Below are 25,506 nucleotides of genomic sequence, written 5' to 3'. Positions count from 1 at the left end.
AATTCATTGAGTGAGAAGACTCCAACCATGGTTTAAAAACTGAATGTCATAAATTATTGAATCAGATGGTATAGGCATGAGCTCTCAGTCTGAGTTTCAGGAACTAAGTAGTATATTTAGCTCTTAATAACAAGTGCATATTTCATCCATACAAGAGAGCGGCTGCCAGTCCACACATGTGTCCTTATGTTAAAAGTGGATGCAACTTTTGCCATGTTTTAAACATTTTATTAATTGACTTTTAAAATTATTTCAATGCTTTGCATACATTTATTTTATTACTGATGTATTTGTAAAGAATATTTTTCCTTATTCTGCCATTTCTAGTTCTTCTTGAATTCATTCATTCATACATGCAATGCTGTTTTCTGAGCTTTAAGTTTGAAGGTTTTCAAGTATAACAAGTAACTAAATTTCCCTCTCTGCTCCCTTCTTCTCCCCCTTCCTTGCTCTCTCCCTCCCTACTGCCCTCCCTACCTCTCTCCTTCCTTCCTCCTTCCCTCCCTTCTTCGACCTCTCCTTCTCTCCCTTGTTCCATTTTCTCTCTTTTTTTCTTGTTCCTTCTTTTGGTGATTCATTGCTATTTTTGTTATGTTTTTGTGTAATATGTGCTATCTCCTATGGACAAAATGTGCTTTTCTTCCAACAATATATACATGGAAATTCTGATTGCAAGAGTGATGTCACAAGAATGTGTGGTCTTTGAAGAATGATTACATCATAAACGCTGAGCCCAGGAAGAGGATTTGTGCCTTTATTACAGAGGTCTGAGAGTCTGCTTGATTGCACATATGAAGAATACAGCCTGTGGTGTCTCACATAAACTAGGAATCTGAGCCTGAAGTGATTCCATATGTGCTGATGAGTTGGTATTAGTATATTAAAATCTTATGTTAATTTAAATATAATTTTCTGCTCTATTTTTTCATACAAATATAAACTAATAATTTTCAATAAAATATGCATTCATTCCTTAGTCCCTGTGAAAACTCCAGGGATGTTTTTGGGATAAGTCTTTAAATATTTATGATTTGTTACCAGGTATCAGACACTTGCCAGGTACTGGGAAAATAATAGTGAAGAACATGTCTGATTGTTAAAATTGCAGATTTGGTTGCGGATAGAAAGTTCTTGCAGACACGGCTATGTGTGAATCACATTCTCAATCAGAGGTATACCTGTGGCATGATGAAATACACTTTGCCTCAAGTACTAGAAATCAGGATTTTTAAATAAGAAACTAAATTACTTAAAACTTTATGTTGCTTATCGTTCTGTCTGCATATATTTATAAGATCCTCCTCAGACCTCTTTACCTCAGTTCATAGCAACTGTGGTTGTACAGAGAAGAAAAGCTCAGGCAAAGTAGAGCAAAGAAATGTGATAGGGACACAGCTTATTCATATGCCTGAGAGGAAATCCTTCATCATTGTTCATAGTGCCGAGGATTCAACGATATATAAGCTATCTCTATATGGTTGAAACATTAGTTACTTTTTACATTTTTTATTCTATCCATCCATCTATCTATCTTTTTTCTGTTTTTCTTTCTGTGTATGTTTGTGTGTGTGTGTGTGTGTGTCAGAGAGAGAGAGAGGAGACAGAGGCAGAGACAAAGAAGAAAAAAGACAAAGAAAGGAATTGTACTAGATTATCATTCATGTTCTAATGATGAACTATATGAAGAGTATCGTTTTTCACATTTTTAATTAAGGACAAGGTCTCACAAGGTTACCACATTAGCCATGAACTCATTTTACAGGCTGGGTAAGTCCTTGGATTGTGATCAGATGCTCTCTCCAGAGTTACAGGCTTCTGTAAGTCATTTCAGGCTTCTGCCACTTGATCTGGGAAAACCGTTCCCACTACACTAAAAGAGAGAGGGAGAGATGCATCTTTTTATTGAAAAATTGTAGAACATACTCAGAGAGCAAACATTTATATTAAAAGGAACCTAAAAGGAACTCAGTATATTTTGTTGCACAGTGGGACCAGAAAGAGTACATAATTTTAATGTGTAGCCCAAATTATGTTTGTCTATATTATTTTGACTATGAGAAGAAAATAGTATCTATTTTGCTGTTTAACTTCTAAACATAAGAAGTATCATAATTATTTGAAGCCGTGAAAATAAATTGGTATTCATTTAGATTTCGTAGCCGAGACACTGGGAAGGATATTGATTGTCAGTGATCTTGTCAGAGGATTTGAATGCAATAGTAATAGAATCATCCATCATAGATGACTGTAGGAATCACTGTGACATGCACAAAGTGAAGACTTTTAGTTATATGGATAGATATTCGTCACTAAGTGTTCAAGAGTTGGTTTTACATATATCATATTCCAAAGTTTGTTTTGTTTAAATAAGTCACAGACACAATGTATTCTCTAGAGAAAGAGGTAGAAGTTGGTTCTAAATAAGAGTAATGCATTGCAAAGTTTTCTAAGTAGAACTAAATTGTGAAGCAATGTCTTACTTCTCAGTTCTTGATTTGCTCAAGTATAAAACAAGGAAAATATGTTCATTCCAGTATTACTGCGATGACCAAATGAGATAACATAGATAATTTTATAATGCATATGGATAAATTTTGTTTGATTTAATCATTGTTACTAAACTAGCATTCATTGCTATTTTTAGAACTCTGAGAATATTTGATTTTTATATGGCTTTTAACAATTTAAATAGATTTTAAGGTAGGTAAAATTGCTTGCATAAATTGTAGCCCATAGTTCATATGATCATATACCTTAGAACATATGCTATATTAGCTGATTTAATGACATATCAGCTGCAAAATTTCAAAAATGACATCTTGTATCAGAACTTTCTCCAATTAAAGGAAGCCCACAAAGACACAGGATGACACAAATAGAAATTGACATCTGAAATATTCCATCCTGCACCTTGTTAAACTAAGGAAGTCAACAATCTAAAAACGTCAGGAAGTTCCTAAAACTGGACAGATACCTTAGACTTCTCTCTTCTGAAGTATATTAAAGCTGTAAGAACAATTTAAGCAGTCTCAGACCAGCCAAGCCACCTGACAGAAACAGGGGCAAGACAGAATACCTACAAGACTCTCAGACTAACTGAGCTGTCTATAAGTAGCTTGGATCAACTGGAAAGGAGCACGCACATACCTTTCATTGAGATGTTTGTTGGCTGCACCATGTACTCCAGGTTTCCACCTTTGATAAGCCATAAGTAATTTGGTCTTTTATTGATTACCTATGTGGGCTCATGTAACTCCCAAGAGAGTGTTGGAGCACACCATTGATCCAAGAACTTAGGAGGCAGAGGCAGGCAAATCACTTGAGTTCAAGGCCACCCTGGCCTATAGAGCAGGGTGTTTAAGAACAGTCAGAGAAAAATTGCAGAAAAAAAGTACAACAGAGTTTTACTTCTCTTCTTCTATGAAAAGGAATGGAGCAGAGACTGAGGGAATGGCCAACCAATAACTGGCCCAACTTGAGACCAGTCCCTGACACTATTAATGATACCACTGTTATGCTTGGTGATAGGAGTCTAGCATGGCTTTCATAGGGAAAACATAAGGCTGGACCTAGGCCTCCCCATATATTTGTAGCAGATGTACAGCCTGGTCTTCATGTGAGTCCCTAACAGCTGGAGCAGGAGCTATCCCAAAAGCTGATGCTTAAATTTGAGATATGTTCTTCAGTGGAAGAGATTGTGCCTAACCCTGCAGAGACTTCATGTGCCAGGGTTCGGTGGGGGGGGGCATACCCAGAGAACCCACCCACTCAGAAGAGAAGGAAGGGGGTGGAGTAAAGGACTGTGGGAGGGAGAGACCACCTGGAGGGCAGAGTATGGGATCTAAAATGAATAAGTAAAAATAAATAAATAAGTAAATAAATAAATAAATAAATAAGTTGGATTGCTAAAAAAAGAAGCAAAACAGAGAACAGAGAATTCTACTCCTCTTCTGCTATCATTATTATAGTATAAGAAGAAATCATGTTATCATGTGATGTAGCATAAGGTAAGGTAGATGAGAGAACTTAAGAGATAGTTGTAGTTTTTTTTTTTTTTATAGAAATGTGGAATTGTCAGGAATTGTGGGTTAAGGTTTTTTGTTTTTGTTTTTTCGAGACAGGGTTTCTCTGTGTAGCTCTGGCTGTCCTGGAACTCACTCTGTAGACCAGGCTGGCATCCAACTCAGAAATCCACCTGCCTCTGCCTCCCGAGTGCTGGGATTAAAGGCGTGCGCCACCATGCCCGGCTTATGGGTTAAGTTTTTTGACAGTAGCTTGTATACAATAAATTTAAGATTTTAATAGGAAAACTGGGGGTTGTCAGGGGACAATGATCATAGAAAATACCTTATCTTGTTTATAAGCTCATTGTAAATATTGAATACAAAAAAAAAAAAAAAACTCCTGTCATTCATTGAAAAAAAGCTAAGCATAATAGTGAATGTAAGTGCAAAAGAGGTAAACATGTGGTCAAATACATGTTTACATGTGTGTTCATGTATGTGTGCAGGGAAGAGATCAGCAGTACATGTTGTCTTCAACCATTCTGCACTTTATCTTTTTGTGATAGAATCTTCCTAAATCCAGTTGATCTCTGGGCTAGAAAGCTAGAAAACCAGCTCTACGTCCTCCTTGTTTCTATTTTATTAGGATGCTTGAGGACCTAAACTCAGATCTTTCTGTTTGTACAGCAAACAGTTTACTCCTTAGCCATCTCCGTAGGCACCAGTCTTTAATATTCTCAATGTTAGAATTCCAGGAAAGAACAACAAGAGTATGTAAATGACATGAAGAAAAGAGCGAGCTTATAAGTTATCCTAAGATCCACGTGTCCCTGAAGATAAAATGCAGAATGTGCTCCTAGAGAGGAGGAAGAGATGGGAAGGTATGTCAAAGCCCGATGAAACACCTGGCTGGCAAGACCCACCAAGGACTGAGCCAACATTTGCTTTGGTGAGATGAGATTCTGAAGTTGCTGTTCTGAATTGATTCCATGGATTGAAGTTGTTAATGCTTTTAAGAAATGTTTCTATTGATAGTGGCAAAAAAATGGTTAAGTTGTAATCAAGATTTCTTTTTTACTTCAAGTAAATACATAAATGCAGATAGATGTTGTTGAAATTGATCCAATATAAAATAAAATTGTGCTAATGGGAAAAAGAACATATCTTCACAAAGAAATTCATTTATTAAAACTGAAGATATTCACAATGGAGGGGAAGTTTATACATTTAATTCGAGGGGAGCAAGGAAAAATCATCCTGCATAATAAGGATGGAAACATAATATATTGGTAATAACAGATAAAATTATGAATTTGAGCTTGGGAAAGAGATCAACATGTTTTCATTGTTGTGGCTTCTATAACCTCAGGAGAAGAAAGCAAATTGTTTAAACAGAGAATGATATAAAACTATGCATTTTGGAAGAGGCACTGATGATTCTGATATGGTTATCATGAATAAATATAGAAATGAAGTGATTGAAAATATAGAAAATGAGAAAATGTAGAAAATGAAAAAATATAAACACATATAGAATGAGCCACTGTGATTTATGTTTACAGATGTAAATAAAGACAAGCCAGAAATTTTATACATTTTTCTTCTGGCATATTATAGCGTTTCATCTATGTGTGTGTGTAAACATCTGTGTGTGTGTGGGTACACATCTGTGTGCATGTGTGTATGTTGTATCACTTATAAGAGGCTATGGATGTGAATGGGAACTGGGAAGGTTATGAGGGAGGGATTAAAAAGAGGAAAAGTTGAGACAAAAGGTTGTAATTATATTATCATCGCAAAAAGGTTTAATATCTGTTTAAAGAATCACAGAGGGCAGGTTGGCCTTGGATATAAATAGGTCAGAAACATTGATGAGGATTACTTTGTCTCTAGTACATTGAATGAAGTGTGATGGAAAGGGAATGAAACAGTTGAGTGGATTTTATATCCAAAATTTATAGTATAGTAATATTTCATGGGACCAAGTCACAAAATCATGGAATGAAAAAGGAAGAAAGAAAGGAATTTGTAAGTCATGAATAACATTTGCACCCAACCAATGGACAGAAGCTGTTGACCCCTGTGATTGAATTAGGGAAAAACTGTAAGAAGCTGAGGAGGAGGCCAACCCTGCAGGAAGACCAGCAGTTTCAATTAACCTGGATCCCCAACACCTCTCAGACACTGGACCACCAACCAGGCAGCACACACCAGCCATGAGGCCCCCAACACATATGCAGCAGAGGACTTGGCAGATATGGGTTCAACCAGAGAAGATGCACCTAACCCTCAAGGGACTGGAGGCCACAGGGAGTTTAGAGGTCTGGTTGGATTGGGATTGGGGTGTGGGGACATCTGCGTGGAGAAAGGGGGTTGGGGAGGAGGTATGGGATGTGGAACAGTGGACCAGGGCATGGGGAATAAAATCTGGAGTGTTAATTAATTAATTAATTAATTTTAAAAAGGAAGAAGCTCTAATGATGTTCACTTCTCTATCTCCATAAAGCTCTTTCAATCAGGTCAGTCGACGTGAATGAAATAGAACACTGGAGGTTCAAGTCAAAGACCAGTACTGAGCAGCACATTTTGGTACTTGTTTCAAATAGTGCTCATTTTCACTGCCAGCTGTTACCAGTGGGGAATGAGTCCCTGAGGCAGCCTGAAGAAAATGTCATCTGAAGTGAATAATTCACTGGCCTGAGCAGCAGAGGGGTTTGAAAGGTCATGTATACAGATGATGTACATTTACACAGTGTGAAGGACTGAGGGAAATAATGGATGAGTGTTCACAGACCATGCATTCCAGACATGGCAGCATACTGGCAGGCAGTTAACACCAAGAAGTAACAGGAAGAGGGAAAAACCTGCCCCTTTATATAGACACAAAACCTGAATTTGAGGAATGAAAAGAACGGAAGAATCAAAAACACAAATTGAGTTTCAGTGTCTGCATGAGAGTAAGGTGGCGAGAGCAAAAACCACAAGGATGTGAAAGGCTACTAATCAAACCAAAGCATTAAGAAAAATGAATGGGGCTCAGGGAGTCTCTGAGAGGAAGAATCAGTTTTGGTATCATGGTAATACACAGTATCCAAACAGAAGACATATATTATTATAGAGTGATTGTGGGATTATTTCATCAATTTATTAAATAAACAGGCTGTATATCATTGGATTAGTACTATACTAATAGTATCTTTAGGCAAATTAGATTAACATTTCTAATTATAGTTTCCCATTTAAGGTAATCTGATAAAGTTTTTAAATAGAGAGGACACAGACCAAAGGAAAGGCAGTCTACACAAATCATGAAATGCTCTGTAGATCTCCACATTTCTTGTTCTTGTTTATATGCCCCAGTACAGGGGTACGCCAGGGCCAAGAAGTAGGAGTGGGTGGGTAGGGAAGCACGGCAGGGGGAGGGTACAGGGAACTTTCTGGATAGCATTTGAAATGTAAATAAAGAAAATATCTAATAAAAATATAACAAAAAAAGAAATTCAAATGTCTTAAAATTCTAGAATGGGATGAAGTATCAGTAGAAAAGAAGACACAAGAAGGACACTGCTGTGAGTAGTTTGAAAAAAATAATGTCATTTATCCCAATTGAACTCTCTGGCATTAGAATTATTAACCTTTACTATATGATTACAGGTACAAACCCATAAATGGGTGCAGTGACACAAAGCTCTGTTCTTAGATAAGTCTTAAAATGCCTCTGAGATGAAATGACTAAAATCCCCAAGGTAAGAACATTACTTTACTCAAATAAGTGAAAGGATTTTGGTTTATAGCTAGTAATCTCTGAGAATATCCAATAGGGGGAACAAAATGTTTGTCAATAAATAGATCGGGATGCCATTGGCTCAGAGAGTGTCATTAGAATTAAATGTTAATTAGCAGTATTGCTTTCTTTTAACTTAGCACCACTGTCATTTTCAGACATGTACAGTTTCCCAGCTCCCTACTCTTTTATCGCTTCTAATGGCCAGATGTCTCATTCTTTACTAATAGAATAAATACCACCCCAATAAGCTAAAGAGGAAACAATAGACAAAATGTTCCTTTCCAATTTTAACATTTATTCTTATTAAACTGTAGCAGAACGAACTCTTAATAATACATTGAAAAGGCAGTTTTTATCTTTTCCAGTATTCTCCAAAGTACCAAGTAGCAATTATTTATATTTCTAAAGGAATGGAAGTCACATCCTTAGTTATACAGCTGAAGAACAAGATAATATGCCAAGGGAATCGGTATCATGCTTTTATGCTAAAACACCATGTATGACCAAGTCAACTTGTGAAACAAGGGGCCTACTTGAACTTAAAGTGCCAGAGGAGTAAGAGCCTGTCATGGATGCATAGGAGGAAAATAAAGGCATGGTGGCCAAACAGGAAGCATAGGGCATACACCTTTAACTGAAAACACTAAGAAGAGAAATCCAGCTAGAATTCCTGGAGGCTTTGTAATCTCAAAGTTCACGTCACAGTGACATAATTAATCCAGAAAGGTGCTGCACCTCTCTAGACAACACCATCAACTGTAAAGATGCATCAGATCACAGGGGATATTACTTGAACCACAACATATACACTTCAGATTGTTTAAATAAATGTCAGGTTTTTCTCCACTCTTGTAAAATAATATCTTATTTTTACTACCACACCCATGGGGAAAGAGGCAAAATTTCCTTCCTTTCTTCCTTTCATGATTTCTTCCCTTTGTTTCTTCCTTCCTTCCTATCTCTTTCTTTCTTTCTTTCTTTCTTTCTTTCTCTCTTTCTCTCTCTTTCTCTCTCTTTCTCTCTCTTTCTCTCTCTTTCTCTCTTTCCTTCTTTTGTTTCTTTCTTGTTTATTCTCTATATTCATGAATAAATATCGATTATGGAGAAGTATTGTTTATGTTAGGTAGAATTCCTGTGTATTATATTATTATTTTATCTTTTCCCTTAATCAAAAGGTGCCATTCTGTACAGCATTACTTCATAGTCTCATGCCCCAGCTTCTTGATAATAGCACAGACTTCCCACATGATTTTTTCTATTGTTAATTCTTTCCAAAGTAAGAGTATTGCCTACAAATATAGTAAGCATATCACTCATGGTGGAAGAAGTAACGTTGATTGGTTTGCTCCTGGAAACCAAGTGTTCTGACTCTGGTATTAGATGTTAGAAACAGTATGAATAATTATCAAAATGGACTTTCGTGAATGGTGGTTGTGTTCACTCTAACATGAGTATTCAATAAGCATTTTTTAAGGTATGAACTAATCTGTTTTATCTCATGTGTCAATTTATTTCTTAATTAAATTATCTGATTTTCTTAGTTTTCATTTCTTTATTTCTCAGTTTCATAGAAATTGCTAACTGAATTTGGTATCTTGTCCTTTTAAGTTAAAATATTATATTAACATTAATTCATTTGGCACCACATGGAAATAATTTAAAATACAAAAGTTATGATTATATTAATGTGTTGCAGTTTATCTAACTTTATTGTTGATTTCCCAAACTCTTGGATAGATTATTGCTTCTGATAAACTGTTAGAAAAGTTTTGCACTGTCTTGTAATTAATTGCTGTGTAAAGTGGAAATTTTGTAAATATTAAAGACATTTATATAAAAAAGCAACATTGTTAATAACATTCAAGTATGTTAACCTATTTACAAAAAAACATTTTTAGCACAATTATTTTGAGAGGCAATGAGGGAATATAGTTTCATACCATGGTTAATTTGGAGAGAAACATCTGAGCAAGATTCAGGACTCCTCCATCATGCTTGAGTTTTCAGTTAGCCCCAATCAATACCAATGTCTGGGCCTATCAGGTCATTCATCATTACGTAACATTTTATAACCTTAAAGTTGCCCTGGACATTATTTAATCTAGCACTGTTGGGCACCACTCTCCATCATTCCTTACTCTTCCCCCATGCTTTAGAGACATCCATTCTGTCATCAAAACTTTCCACAATAGTCCTATTTCTAAATATTTCCAGCAACTTCATGTATCCATTCCCGTCATTTCCCAATACATCCTGTCTCTCTTCTGCAGCACTGTCAATGTGTAGTGAAACTAACTGAACTGGTTCTCCTGCTCAAACCAAATTCATGAGCCATGCTGATTTTTGAGTTTTCTTTATTTTTTTCCATTGGTGACTATTTTCTCCTCTACCTCCAAGCCATATTAAAAGCCCTCCACAACTCCCTATTGGGTTGCCATCATCCTGCTCAGAGTGTCACTATATCTGAGCAGATTCTGCCATTAGCCTTCCCTCTGGTTCTAATGTATTGTTCAATTCTTCAAGCACCAATCAGACAGAATGTATAAATAACCCATCATTTAACTATAAACAAAACTTAGGAACTTATTTTATAATCAACAACAACCAAACATTCCTGTAGTTATTTGGTGTCTGCTTTCTCTCAAAATAAAATAAAATAAAATAAAATAAAATAAAATAAAATAAAATAAAATAAAATAAAATAAAATAAAATCACTTATTTTTCCACTTAAACATGAAGACCTAAGCAGCTTTCAGGTAGCTCACAGAAATGTTACCTCTCCTAATCAGCTGAAATCACTTGTTTCCTGTCTGTAAATAGTTTGGATCCTCCAGGATCATGCTCATGCCTCATCTACAGCTGTCCCCCATTAAAGAGTCTCCTCATGTCGATGATTTCAAAGCATTTCTCATTGCTTTTCATTTAGCATTTTATTTTATTTTTTTACTATAGAAAGTGTCATCGTCTTAAACAACGATTAGATATATTTTCTTTATAATTATTACTATGGCTGCTGCACATATATGTACATGTTGGTGTTTATTCAGTATTCATGAAAATATTTGTGAAATATTCTTTATACCCATTCTTTGCAATTGAGGCTTTTTGTTCCATTAGGCTTTTACAATATCAGAGACTCTGATATTCAAGGTGCATGTTATGAGATACATGTCACTATAATGAGAAAAAGTCTTTATTCTGCATGAATCTTAAACTTTGTTATTTTTCTCATTTCAGAGAAAATAGATTATTTTCTCATACAATATATCCTGATTATACTTTACCTTCCTCCTACTCTTCCCACTTTCTATTCACCTCCTCTTTTATTCAGATCCACCTCCTTTCATTCTCTTATTAGAAAATTCCTCTCAACATTAACAAGAAAACATAACATAATAAAACATGATAGTACAAAACAAAGAGAAATCACATCAAATTTAGACACGACAAATGCATAGAAGGATAAAAGCCCCAAAGAAGACACAAGAATCAGGGATCCACTTGTTCACACCCTCGGGAGTCCCAAAAAATTACTAAGCTGAAGTCTATGATGCACATGCAGAACACATGGCACAGACCTGGGCTAACCCTGTACTTTCTGCTTCGGTCTCTGTGAGTTCTTATGAGCCTTGCTCAGTTGATTCAGAGGGTCTCATTCTCCTGCTGTTCTCCAGCCCTTCTGACTCTTACTCTACTTTCTGCCTCCTTTTCTTCAGGGTTTTCTGAGCTCTAAGCAGCAGGATTTGAGTTTTTCAATTCTCACCTTCTCCTTCGTAGACTGCCAACTAGATGTAATGGGAGATGTCGTCTGAGGAATTCCTATCAATTTTCATCTTCATTTAGGCTGTGGAAAGTATAAACATGACATATTATTTGGCTAATCAATTAGAGAGAAAAATATTTTATACATTTAAATGAACTCATGACAGGGAAACAGGGAGATGTACAAGGAGAGGCTTAAGAATACTAATTGTAAGTATACATTTGAATTTGTGTCTGATGTCTGAATTGACAGACATTTTGTCAAGCACACTTTTCCTTGAGCATACTTCATTTCTGTTTAAAAGGTTTATATTAGAGATCTCTCAATAAAGGAAGTTTCTCTCTAGGTTAGCTTCACCATATCTTTCTTTTATGTTGTGTTGAAAATCTCTTTTGACCAGAGAAAACTACAAACAAGTTTCCAAGCTGCCAGAAATAAGGGTGTTGGGGGTGTTTTTCTTTTCTGTCCTGTTAGTTTTCCTCATCTTCTTCCCTGGCTCCAAGCTTATACGCATAAAATATGCATTATTGAGTTTATAAATGAAATGTGACCTACACTGAGACCATGGCGTTGTAGATAACTAATAATATATTTTTGGATGTATGTAAAAACAAGAACACCTGGCTAAATAACTGTTGTGGACAATAAATTGCAACTATGAAATCAGTTAGGTTTCTATACATTTTAGTACTCCAACTAATTTTAGTATTTATCTACAAAATAATACAAGTAAATCCAAGCCATTCTAAACATCTTGCCAATGGGAAAAATGGTGGTTATCATAATGGTAAAAATGCAAGCATCTTTGGTAGGAAAGGAAATGAGTAGATGAACATGAGTCAAAAGTTCATTTTCAACAGAGTTGCTAGGAGACCTTGAAAATTTAAGAAAGTTAAAAGACAAACAGGGCTACTTTTAGAAATCATTTGTTTTTCAATTTTTAAGGATGTGACAAAGCAGTAAGTTTACCGACAAAGCAGAAAATCAAGAAACTTCATTAGCCATGCGAATTTAGATCCCTATAAAATACCAAACGATATTTTATTACTTTTAAATTACAATTAATCTATTTCTAAAGTTCTAATTAAATGCATGAATGACAAAAGTTCTTATCCTTCCTTTTTTCGGGAAGAATTTTGGGTTGCTTCACTGACAGAGTGATGATCATGAGTTTGGAGTTAACCTTCGATTCAGTTCCAGAAATTTAGGTTTTCAGAGATAATGTACTAAATACTTTATAAGTATAATAGTATGCCATAATTTGGACCTTATAATGATTGAGATACACAGTTTAGTTAAAGAATGCATATTTAAATTGGGAGTGTGACAAAAGTTGGTTATTAGCAGTTGTCCATAGTTTTAATTCTTACTAAAAAGCACCGCTTTATTTCTTCCAGAATATCACTGTGACAGTCATGATTTGGCTTGCCATTTGTATGGATTCATTTCATTCCATGGAAGGCTATCAGTTTTCCTTCTAATGCCTTTTTTGAGGGATGAATTTGTAGATAGAGATTGATTAAATTGCATTTTACAATGAAATGTCTTGTTTTCATTATTGTGATTGGAAGTTTTGCTTGGTCTGGTATTGTGAGCTGAAATCTGGGATTTTAGAAGTTTTAAGGCCAGACCCTTCTGACTTTTAGAGTCTCCATTGAAAAGTTAGGTGCTATTCTAGATAGGTATGCTTTTATATGTTAGTCTTTCTCCTCCTCTTCTTCCTCCTCCTCCTCCTTCTCCTCCATTAATGTTATTTTCTTTGTTCTGTACATTCAGTGTTTTGATTATTATGTGCTGAGGAAGTTTTCTTTTCCTGTCCAGTCTATTTGGCATTTTGCATGCTTCTTTTACTTTGATAGGCATCTCCTTTACGTTAGCAAGACGATCTTCTATGATTTTTTTTTTGAAAATATTTTCTTCATGTCTAAGCTGGGATTTTTCCTTTATCCTATTGCTATTCTTCTTTAATTTGATCTTTTCATGGTTTCTTAGATTTTTTGGATTTTTTTTGTGTGTGTCAGGATCATTTTAGATTTAACATTTTATTTTATCAAGGACTCCTTTTCTATATGTATCTTCAATGCCTGAGATACTCTCTTTTATTTTGAAATCTGTTTGGTGAGGGTTTCCTCTGAGTTTCCCATTCCAGCGTTGAAGAGCTATAGTTAGCTATAGTGAGCATCCCTAACTGGAGTGGCCTGTGAGTTCCTAGTGAGTCCCTGCTGGAGTTAGGAATGAAGACAAAGCAGTAGATTGGGGAGGGAAGTTTGTGAGTAGAATATCTGTGTGATTGACTGTAGATCCAGGTGAAGGGTCTGGAGGTCTAGTTTCTTCAGGTTTAAACAGACTGAACAATACTGGGCGACATATTTCTCATAACATGTGTATGTATCATTTCAAGTGTGACAGTACTTCTAGTATTAATGGGGAGCAGTGATGAGTTCTTCTCCCCATGCTACAGGTATTAACTGACTTGACCTTGTACAAGCCTGTGCAGGGAACCAGTTGCTATGAGTTTCCGAATGCAGTGGTGATTCCATGGGCAGAAAGCTCTGTCCTCCGCATCTCCGGCTCTGATAATTTTATGCTCCCTTTTCAAACTTGAGGAGGGGTAACTTCAGGGGTGAGATGGTCAATGTTCTTTGATAGTATGGCTCTGGTAAGCTGACCATTCTCTAGCAAATGGCTACAATTTAACTTTTTAATTTTTCTGAAGGCAGTTACGGAAATTAGTTTTATATATCCCATATTTGGTATACAAATTGTCAGTTTTACACTTGCCTTCCTTATTATTATACACTGTATTTTACCTAAGACAACACACAAATACTTCTCGAATGTAGACGGTTATAATATGCTGCAGACCCTCTGGGCCCCTTTGTCTGCGTGGAACGGGTCTCTCATTACGGGTGGGCAAAGCGTCAGATGAGTGACAAACAGACGCACACAGGAGAATTTGTGTGGAATCTGAATGTAATTTGTCAAATGGAGCATCGGACTTTTTATGCAGAAGACAATAAACGAAGTTGGGTGACACACCAGCAAGGTACAAAGAGGTTACTGGATTCTCACATAAAACAGAGGAATGCAAACACAGAAGGTCTAACAGGAACCACCTGGGATAGAATTCATTGTTAACAACTGGGATCAACGAGGGCTCCACCCAAGATTCACTTAATCTTGGATGCCAGGGTCAAGGGCTTCGTGCCCTTGCCATAGTTCCTATTTTAGTCTATTGTATAGTCCACCTTCTCCTTAGGCCATTGTAAATGCGTGTGTATGGGTGTAACTCAGCTATAGTCTTAGAAGCCAGGTGTGAGGTCTTTACTCTCTTAGAGCAAGGGCTTTCACACCCAAGTCATGGTTCTAACTAGGGAGTTCCATTCTAGCTAACCATCTCATGAATAATGCAATACTCTAAAACCACGGCCCGATCTACTTCCTAAACCATTGCAAATTCCTGTATATGGGAGCGACTTGGCTTTTATTGATAGTGTAATACCAGAGGCTATTCTGAATGTCACTGTCTAGCTCAAGGACGTTCTAGGACTGTTGGAACACTGGCGGAAGGCTTTAGCTATGTCAGAATTCAATCTTAATAGGCACTTATAATAAAGAGAGCACGTGGATCCATCCACTAGACTAACACGGGAATGGAGAATTAAGAGAACTCCAGACTTCAGGAGGAGAGCTTCCTTGAAACTCTTTTTGCCTCATGAGCAGCTTTTAGGCATCCCTGCCTGACAGGCTGACTCGACTAGAGTGCTGTGGCAATAATAGATACAGGAAAAAAATTTTTTTTCTTTCTTTCTTTCTTTTTTTGGTTTTTTTTTTTTTTTTTTTAGTTCCCAAAAGTTTAGGAACCCAAATATTTGGACACATAATGTATTGTTTCAGTATTTAAAGTTACGACATAGCATAAACACCCAGATAGAATCTGCTATATATTGACAGTCTTGCTTTTTGTTCTCTGAGAATATCTAAAATTAAAGCCTAAGGCAGTAGGATGTTAACTCAATAGTGCAGAAGCATTTTTTTATTATCATCTGAATCCATCATTGTTTATGGATTTGAACAAGTTATGTAGTGTGCACCACTTTCTGGATAACCCTTTGCTTATTTTAAGAGTCAAAGTGGCAACTCCTTACTTACCTCATATTGCTAGTCCATAGTACCAACTTTGTTGTAAGTAGATTTGATAATGTCACCATATGGCTGCTAATCAGTTTTTGCTACCCAAATAATCCTACTCAAATATACTTCCTATCTGCTTTCTACCAGAAACTGAAGACAAAATGAGGCGCGGTTTCTGTTAAAACAAATAATTTGCTTAAAGTGGATGGGAATGCTAATTGTGACATAGCCCTAACATTTAATAAACTGTGACAGTGCAGCTCTTTTAATAAACGGGCTGTTCAGTTATAAAGGCATATTAATGGGCACTTTAAAATATAACCTAGGGTACATAAGGATCTTATTATTATTTCCCTGCCCATTGAAGTCCTAAACTAATATTCAGCTCATTACCCAGATACTTCTATGCCTCATTTCTCATTTTTCATTAAGAAGGAGAATCAAAATAGGATCAGTTAAATAGAATTAGAATCATTTAATTTTGCAAGATGTAGGACACACACACACACAGAAACTTAGATCCAAGTTAGTAAAGTCTTAGCAATGAAAGAAAATAATGCCGAGAATTTTGAGGACCACATTTTACTGTCTAGGATATAAAAAGTATGTAAGCTTTCAAGAGGAGAGTTGCTACTCCCTGAAACAGTTTCTCATGTGGTTGCAAAGCAAGGCAGTTTTCCATCTGTATCTCAAATTAATAACATCTGGAAAGAGAAATTGAATACGAAATGGTTTTGCTGCTCAGCAGTGTGGACATAGATATATTAGCTATCCCAGGCTACCACCCAGAAGCAAAGTGTGTTACATGAAACACTGGAGAGTAAGAAAACTCTTGTGTTCTACACAAGGAAGATGGGAAGTTGTGTATACAGGAAACGTAGTGCCCTAGCAAATCGTGGCAAGTTCTGCAGCGAAAAAATTGAAGACTGCACTAGCTTGCCACCCTCCTACTGACCTTGGTAATTCCTTTAGAATATCCTGGTTTTTTGATTTGATGACATTTGCAAGAGAGAATGAATTTAGGGTAGGATGAAGAGATCCAGAAAATGTCAAGAAAAAATGAAAACCTTTGTGGAAACCCTGACAGTAGCCTGCGTGGTGGAGTTAAAAAGAAAATGGAAAAACAGAGCAAAGTAAACAACAATCAAAAGAAAAGAAATAATCATGTCACCCTTAAAAGAAAGTAGGGCTAAAGTGACATAAACTCTTTAATAAGTCTAGAAAATGATGATTATAATGTATTTAATTGATAAAAAAGTATCAGGTTACACTATATACTTGTCACAGGGTCAAAAAAACATTATTAAATATTTACTTATATTTATAATGAATTTTCAAAATTAATAAAAATGAATTCTAAGGTATTATTTTGTTAGACATGTATTCAACTCAATCATAATAATACAAATTGCTTTACATGTCATTTCTGTTCTTACCAAGAACTTTTGTAAGGAAATCTCAGCAGTTCAACACTACATGCAATTTGACACCAATACAATTTTATGTTAAACCTCTCCACACATTCTATAACGAGAAATGGGGTTTGAGCTATAATATTTTAAGAAGCTACAAATGCCTGATAAATAGTCAAGAGAAAATAATTTTAAGAAGTTTTACTTGTATTAAATCTTAGCTAATCTTTAGCTTAAGCTATATACTAGACTCTTTAAAGAACGCCAATATTTTTATTTATATCTCGTGATTACAAATTGGTTATGCAGCATTAAGAAAAATTAATGCACCTATGAGGACAGAAATCCCTTAATGCTTCATACCTGCTCAGTAAGCAAGACCTGTTGTTATTGAATATGCTACCTCATTCACAATGCAATTATATATGAAGTTTCTTTTGTAATCTATCCTTAAATACAAAATTCTACTATTTATCACCTACTTAGAATATCAAATTATATAACCTTTTATCATTTTATTTAAAAATATAGACTAATATAATTATTCTCAGTTTATTGGGGAGTTTTTTAATAGGCTATATCTGGACTAAATTGAATGCTGCTTAAATTCAATAAAATTCTCAGGAATACTTCATAAAATACAAAGGTTAAACTCAATGAGCACTTCCATTATATACTACAGATACCCCTACAGACACATTCCCTCACTTAAAAAAATGTCAAGCTTTTGGGACAGTGTTCCGTACTCTCAAAAGTGTTCCACATGTTGATTTTTTTCAAGAGCTATCAAGGTTCCTGAACTTGTACCCTATGCACGTCACTGAACTTTCTCAATCCCTTAGCCTACAGTGTTTGTATTTCTTTTTTATTTTATTTTATTTTATTTTTTAATTAGGTATTTTCTTCATTTACATTTCAAATGCTATCCCAAAAGTCCTCCAGACCCTCCACTCCCCTACCCACCCACCCCCACTCCTTAGCCCTGGCGTTCTCCCGTACTGAGGCATATAAAGTTTGCAAGACCAAGGGGCCTCCACTATGTTCATAGCAGCCTTATTTATAATATCCAGAAGCTGGAAAGAACCCAGATGCCCCTCAACAGAGGAATGGATACAGAATATATTTACACAATGGAGTACTACTCAGCTATTAAAAAGAATGAATTTATGAAATTCCTAGGCAAATGGATGGACCTGGAGGGCATCATCCTGAGTGAGGTAACCCAATCACAAAAGAACTCACATGATATGTACTCACTGATAAGTGGATATTAGCCCAGAAACTTAGAATACACAAGATACAATTTGCAAAACACATGAAACTCAAGAAAAACGAAGACCAAAGTGTGGACACTTTGCCCCTTCTTAGAATTGGGAACAAAATACCCATGGAAGGAGTTACAGAGACAAAGTTTGGAGCTGAGACAAAGGATGGACCATCTAGAGACTGCCATACCCGGGGATCCATCCCATAATCAGCCTCCAAACGCTGACACCATTGCATACACTAGCAAGATTTTGCTGAAAGGACCCAGATATAGCTGTCTCTTGTGAGGCTATGCCAGGGCCTGGCAAACACAGAAGTGGATGCTTACAGTCAGCTATCAGATGGACAACAGGGCCCCCAAAGGAGGAGCTAGAGAAAGCACCCAAGGAGCTAAAGGGGTCTGAAACCCTATAAGTGGAATAACAATATGAATAACCAGTGTTTGTATTTCTAATTTCACCACCTCCTTCAACATACAGCTGAACATGTCTTAGACCTTTGCTCAACACCACTGGCGGCCTCATCGTGCTGTGTGTATCAGTGTGTTTGTAATGATCAAAAGTGCTTGGGTATTGCAAAAATGAAAAATGAGAGCTCATACTTACTGATTATTCATGATATGATTATTTATTTTTTATTTATTTATTTTTACACTCCAGATTTTATTACCCCCTCCCGGTTCCACCCTCTGATTGTTCCATATCCCATACCTCCTTCCCACCCCTCTGTCTCTAGGAGGATGTCCCTACCACCCACCCTTCCCCCAACCAGACTTCTAAACTCCGTGGGGCCTCCAGTCTCTTGAAGGTTAGGTGTTTCTTCTTTGAATTAACCTAGACTTGGTAGTCCTCTGGGTCAGTCTTATGGCCTCATATCAGCTGGTGTATGCTGCCTAGTTGGTGGTCCAGTGTTTGAGTGATCTCAGGGGTCCAGGTTAACTGAGACTGCTGGTCCTTCTACAGGGTTGCCCTCCTCCTCAGATTCTTCCAGCTTTTCCCCAATTCAATTTTTATTTTTGGCTAATATCCACTTATTAGTGAGTATATACCATGTATGTCCTTTTAGGTCTGAGTACCTCACTCAGAATGATAATTTCTAGATGCATCCATTTGTCTGCAAAACACAAGAAGTCCTTGTTCTTAATAGCTAAGTAGTATTCCACTGTGTGAATGAACCACAATTTCTGTATCTATTCTTCTGTCATGGGACATCTGGGTCATTTCCAGCTTCTGGCTATCACAAACAAGGCTGCTATAATCATAGTGGAATATGTGACCCTGTGGCATGGTGGGACATCATCTGGGTATATTCCCAAGAGTGGTATTTCTGGGTCTTTAGGTAGATAGATCTATTTCCAACTTTCAGAGGAACCTCCAGATTGATTTAAAGAGTGGTTATACCAGTTTGCAAACCCACCAGCAATGCAGAAGAGTTCCTTTTTCTCCACATCCTGACCAACACATGTTGTCACCTGAGGTTTTGATATTAGTCATTCTGATTGGTGTAAGGTTGAATCTCAGGTTTGTTTTGATTTGCATTTCTGTAATCACTAAGTACTTTGAACATTTCTTTAGGTGCTTCTCAGCCATTAGAGATTTCTCTGTTTTACTTCTCTGTTTAGTTCTAGACCCCACTTTTTGATTTGGCTATTTGTTTTTCTGGTGGTTAACTTCTTGAGTTCTTTATGTATTTTGGATATTAGCCTTCTCTCAGATGTGGGGTTAGTGAAGACTTCTTTTTCCCCAAACTGCAGGTTGCCTATTTGTTTTATTGACTATGTCCTTTGCCTTACAGAAGCTTTCCAGTTTCATAAGGTCCCATTTATCAATTCTTGATCCTAGAGTATGAGCCTTGGGGTTCTGTTTAGGAAACTTTCCCGTGTAACAATGAGTTCAAGGTTCTTTCCTACTTTCTCTTCTATTAGATTCAGTGTATCTGGTTTTATATTGAGGTCCTTGATCCACTTGGACTTGACATGATTATTGTGTAGAACTAACTCACTACTCATTGTTGTACATTGAAAGAAAAAAGCATTTGAAAACTATTATCTTATACATTTTTTATCTACATAGAGCAATCATTACCTAACATTATAGAGTATTTGTTATATATAATGTGCTGTTCTAACATTTAGACATATTTTTAAGTTATATGACTTTTTAAACATTTAAGTGATTTAGTATCTTTTTCTTGTAGATAAAGAAAGCATAATGTGCTAAGGACACTTCCTAGTCTCATCTTTTCACATGTATCTGTACCAGGTTAACCACAGGTCTCAGGTTCAAGACTCTGCTCTTAGTAGATGTTTAAAATTATTTAAATATCTCATTTTTACGTGAACAAAATATATGTAGTATATAAATGGTATTCACTTACATTCCTATTTTTTAACTTTTTTCATTGATTCTGTGTGAATTTCACACCATGCATTCCAATTCCATTCATCTTCCCACCAGTCCACATCTGCTCTTCACCCATGCAACCTCCCCCACAAAACAAAACAAAACAAAACAAGCAACAAACAAACAAACAATGTCTTACCAGGGAATATTTGGTGTGTCACAGTGTGTCCCACAGTATACCATTTGTCTATTCATCTTCACTTGCAAATGTTCACTGCAGTGAGACATTGGACTGTTTTGAGGCCTCTGGCTTCTGCTATACCATCAATACTGCATCCTCACCTGGGATCCTCTCTTATACTCGGATACCTACTATTGCCCTGTGTCACGGAAGTGCAGCAGCTGTACTTCTGCCAGTCCAGCCCCTTCCCATGCTGCAGCAGTTCATATATGGGATAGATGTTGGGGTACCCTAGCTCACGAAGTCATGGATCTGGGCCAGGGTGGTAGTTGAGTTGGTCAGTTGCACCTGTGCCACCAGAGCCAGCTCTCCTACATTGCTAAGGCCAGTTCTCCTGCTCTCAAACCCTGGAGAATATATCTGTATTTATCAAATTACTATGTTTTGTAAGCATGCTAATGAAGAACAGTGTGAAGTTTTCCTTTAAAATTAGTATTGATATCATTATTATACTTATCACTTATAGTTATAGTTCATTGCAATTTAAAATTTCATTTGAAAAAACTTGTTTCAATTATTTGCTTTTGCTTTTATTCATTCATTAAAAATAGATTCTCTCCTTCTATAAGGATTACCTTGTCCATCTTCAAATTGTGTTTTTAAAACATTATGTTTTACATTGTCATGTTTGGTCTTTATACCCTAGAAGACTTCTCCTTACTAATAAGAGATAGAAACGAGTGGAACCAGATGGGAGAGGAGGTAGGATTTATGGAGAAACTGTAATAAAAATTATATTGTAGTAGTAACATTTTTGAGAAAGAATTTACTCTTGATTTTCCTGTGTATATCTCAACAGTGTTGAGGTTGTAGGTGTGTGACACTATATCTTGTTTGATGTTTATTTTGTTTCTTTGTTTGTTTCTTTGTTTGTTTGTTTTTAACTTATGATTCTCCAAAAGGATAGTGCCTTAATATGGAGACATTAACTACATACAGTGACAATATTTTTTATAAGAATTTACCTTTCCATCACTATAACTTATAACTTACCATCACTAGGAATAATGGAGATTCCACTCAAAATTTTAAAATAACTTGAATTTAATGTAAATTCATTTGTAGAAAAAAATAAGGTAGATATTTAACTGTGTCTTTTTAAGTATGAGGTTTATTTATATAATTGAATAAAGATACAATAAATAACCATGTGTTTGGTATGGGCTTTATGACTCATTTAGAAATATTCTTTTAAATTACTGAATTGTATGATTGGTAATTCTAATGTTTTCATGTAAATTTGCACTGAGAAAATATTTATTCTTACAACTTATTGAGAGACAATGAGATTATATATAAATAGAACTTTAAACTTTTTTAAGGAAAAAAGATATCTAGATACAAAATATGTTTGTACTATTTTTTCCTTCTTTATTGATTACTTTATTTATTTACATTTCAAATGTTGTCCCCTTCCACAAAGCCCCACCACACCCTATGGCCCCTCCCCTTTGCTTCTAAGTGGGTACTTCCCCCCACCCATATCACTCCAGTCTCACCCCTGTAGCATATACCCTACACTGGAGCAACAATCCTCCACAGGGCCAAGCAATTCTCCTTCCATTGATGCCAGACAAGGCATTCCTCTGCTATATATATAGCAGGAGCCATGGACCCACACAGAAGCAGACACTCACAGCCAACCCTGGGACCCCAATGGAAGAGTGAGGGAAGGACTGAAGGAGCTGAAGGGGATGGTAACTCAACAGGAAGAACAACAATATCAACTAACTGGACACCTCAGAACTCCCAGGGACTACGTCACCAACCAAAAAGTATACATGCTTGTACTTTTTTAAACCAATACAGTCAGTTATTTTTGTTTATGTTAAATATAATTATTAACAAATCATACATGGAGGCAATTGAAGGAAACACTGCCTAAATGTCTTTTTTATTAATAATCTTTTCCTTAGAGATATGATGAACACTTATTCTTGTCACACAAGTCTTTAATCACAGATACAAACACAACATACACACACACACACACACACATACACAGAGTGATTTTATGTTTTCCCCTTTCTTAAAAATAGATTATTTTCTCATGCAATATATCCTGATTAGAGCTTCCCATTATTCTCACCCTCCTATTTCTCCCTCATATCACATCCCTTCCAAATCTACTCTTTCTGAGTCTTTCATTAGAAAAGGACAGGCTTTCGAAATATAAAAACAAAATATAATCTTTTATGATATAGGATAAAAGCAGAACTACCACATTAAAATTGGCCAGGTAAAATTCAAATCATAAAAACAACAAGAACAAAAACAACAACAACAAGAGTCCTGGGAGCAGTCACACACAAATCAGAGCCCCATTCTTTCACACACTCAGATATCCCACAAAGAACACTAAACTAGAAGTCATAATGTATACGCAGAGTACCTGGTGCAGACATAGCTATGTTCTGTGTTTGATGCTTCAGTCTCTGTGAGTTCATAGAACCTTTGCTCAGTTGATATAAGAGGGCCTCTTGATCCAGGTGTCCTCTGTCCCTTCTGACTCTTATATTCTTTCCCCTTTCTCTTTCATGAGGTTCCCTAAGAACTGAGGCTTGGGAGGCAGACATAACATTTAGAGCTGTGTGAAGTAGAAACTTCTAGCTCTTTGGAAAGTTAGTTATATCAAATGATGTTTTGCTGGGGGACACAGGTGAAAGATGTGTTGCTAAAACAAACAAGTGAAGGACTGATTTCCTGAAGCAGACACAGGTGAAAGGGTGTTTTGATATAGCAAACACGTGAACGGACACTTGATGAAGGTGTATAAATATGACCTCACAGAGTGTGGGAGACAAGTTTTGAGCCTTGGTTTGGTTTGTTCTTCCTAGTTACTCTTCACTGATGGCACGCATGTGTTGGTTCGCTTTACATTGTATTGTTGAGCTCAACTTGTAACACTGCCATGGAGAGAAACTTGCCCAAGAACTGCTCCTGAGATTCCTGCAGCAGCTTGCCATGTCCAGTGGCCTTGCCCCATGCCAGTTGGCAAGCATGGCAGTGTCTTCAGTATTGAACTACAGCTGCCTGGTGTCTGCCTGCCTAGAGGACTGGTCTGTAGTTGCTGAATCATATTTGGCGACTGAACTGCTGTCCAAGAAGATCAAACTCACCCCAAAAAACTACTGCTGAACAGGTCCGCTCACCCTACTTCCCATCCTAATAACTTTTCTCTTTCACCTCCTCTACTGAGATGAGGTTGAACCCTTGTTAAAAGTAGGTTGCAAAAAGTTTTTGCCTACAGCTGTGTGTCTCACAGTCTTTCTCTTTGGGTGCCTGTATTTCTTGCCATCTGCTGCAGGAGGAAAGTTCTCTGGTGATGGCTGAATAAAGCCTTCACCTATGAGTATAGAGGACCATCATTAGGAGTTATTTTCAAATTAATACATTTAATTTTTTTTAATTTTTAATTAAAAATACATAGTCTTATCAGAAGTGTCTGGGCTACCCAGTCTTTGGTTCCAAGAGTGGTAGTAACTAGATCTTGGTATAGACTGATTCGCATCTTTTTGAGGAAATGCCCTGCTGATTTCCATGATGAATGTACACATTTGTAGTATCATTAACATCTTCAGTTTTCATCAGCGATTGAGACCTTCCAAGGCTTCCCATGCTGCAGAGTGTCTCTACACTTCCTATGAATGTACCAGCTGTGCTAAGAACCTACAATGGTTTTAGGAATAGGGTACATAAAGATGGTAATGAAAATCAGTAGGTATAATAAGGAAGTAATTGGAAGGGAGAATAGACTGGAGATTACTTGATCAAAACACATTATATACATATATAGAACTATCAATAAAACCATAGCATTTAAAATAAATTAGCTAGCACAAGGTTCAGTGAGAGACCTGTAAACTCCAGCACTAACAATTAATGAAAAGGAAATCATGAGTTTGAAAGAGAATAGAGTAGTATATGAGAGAATTTGAAAGGAGGAAAGAGACGGGAAAATTATTGTAATTAAATTATAATCTCAAAACTAAAATAAAATAGTAAACCTGTCATTGCTACTGTAACTTACCTAGGGCTTGTATGAAATCATTAATTGTATGTAGATCTTAGCAGTTTTATTCATCTTCTTAATAGAAAGGTTCTTTTATCATCTGGCAAATTAAAAACAAGTTTTTACAAGTCCCTTCCTATAATGTTGTGTATTCTATAATCAAACATTTATTTTCATTTTCATTTACTCATTTTTTGTTTGTTTTTTGAAATATGCTTCCTTTGTGTATCCCTGGCTGTGCTGGCACTCACTTTGCAGACCAGGCTGGCCTCTAACTCAGAGATTCTCCTGCCACTGCCGTGCGCCAACATTTCCTGATAAATGTGTAGTCGTACTAGTCAAATCCCGTTGAGCAGACTTGTGTACTAGAAAAAATAAAATTGATGTTGGGAAACAACAAACGTAAATGACAAAGTAGAATATATGACTGCTAAAACTTGAAGACCCAAGACTGTCAAGAACTATGGCCAGTCTAAAGTCAAAACATTAGCTACATACCAATGTTGTATGTATTCCATTCTTTCAGTTTTTCCTGCACATTTAA

Source organism: Mus musculus, chromosome 10, assembly GCF_000001635.26.
Source record: "Mus musculus strain C57BL/6J chromosome 10, GRCm38.p6 C57BL/6J".
Taxonomy (NCBI): domain Eukaryota; kingdom Metazoa; phylum Chordata; class Mammalia; order Rodentia; family Muridae; genus Mus; species Mus musculus.
This window is presented reverse-complemented; position numbering follows the sequence as displayed.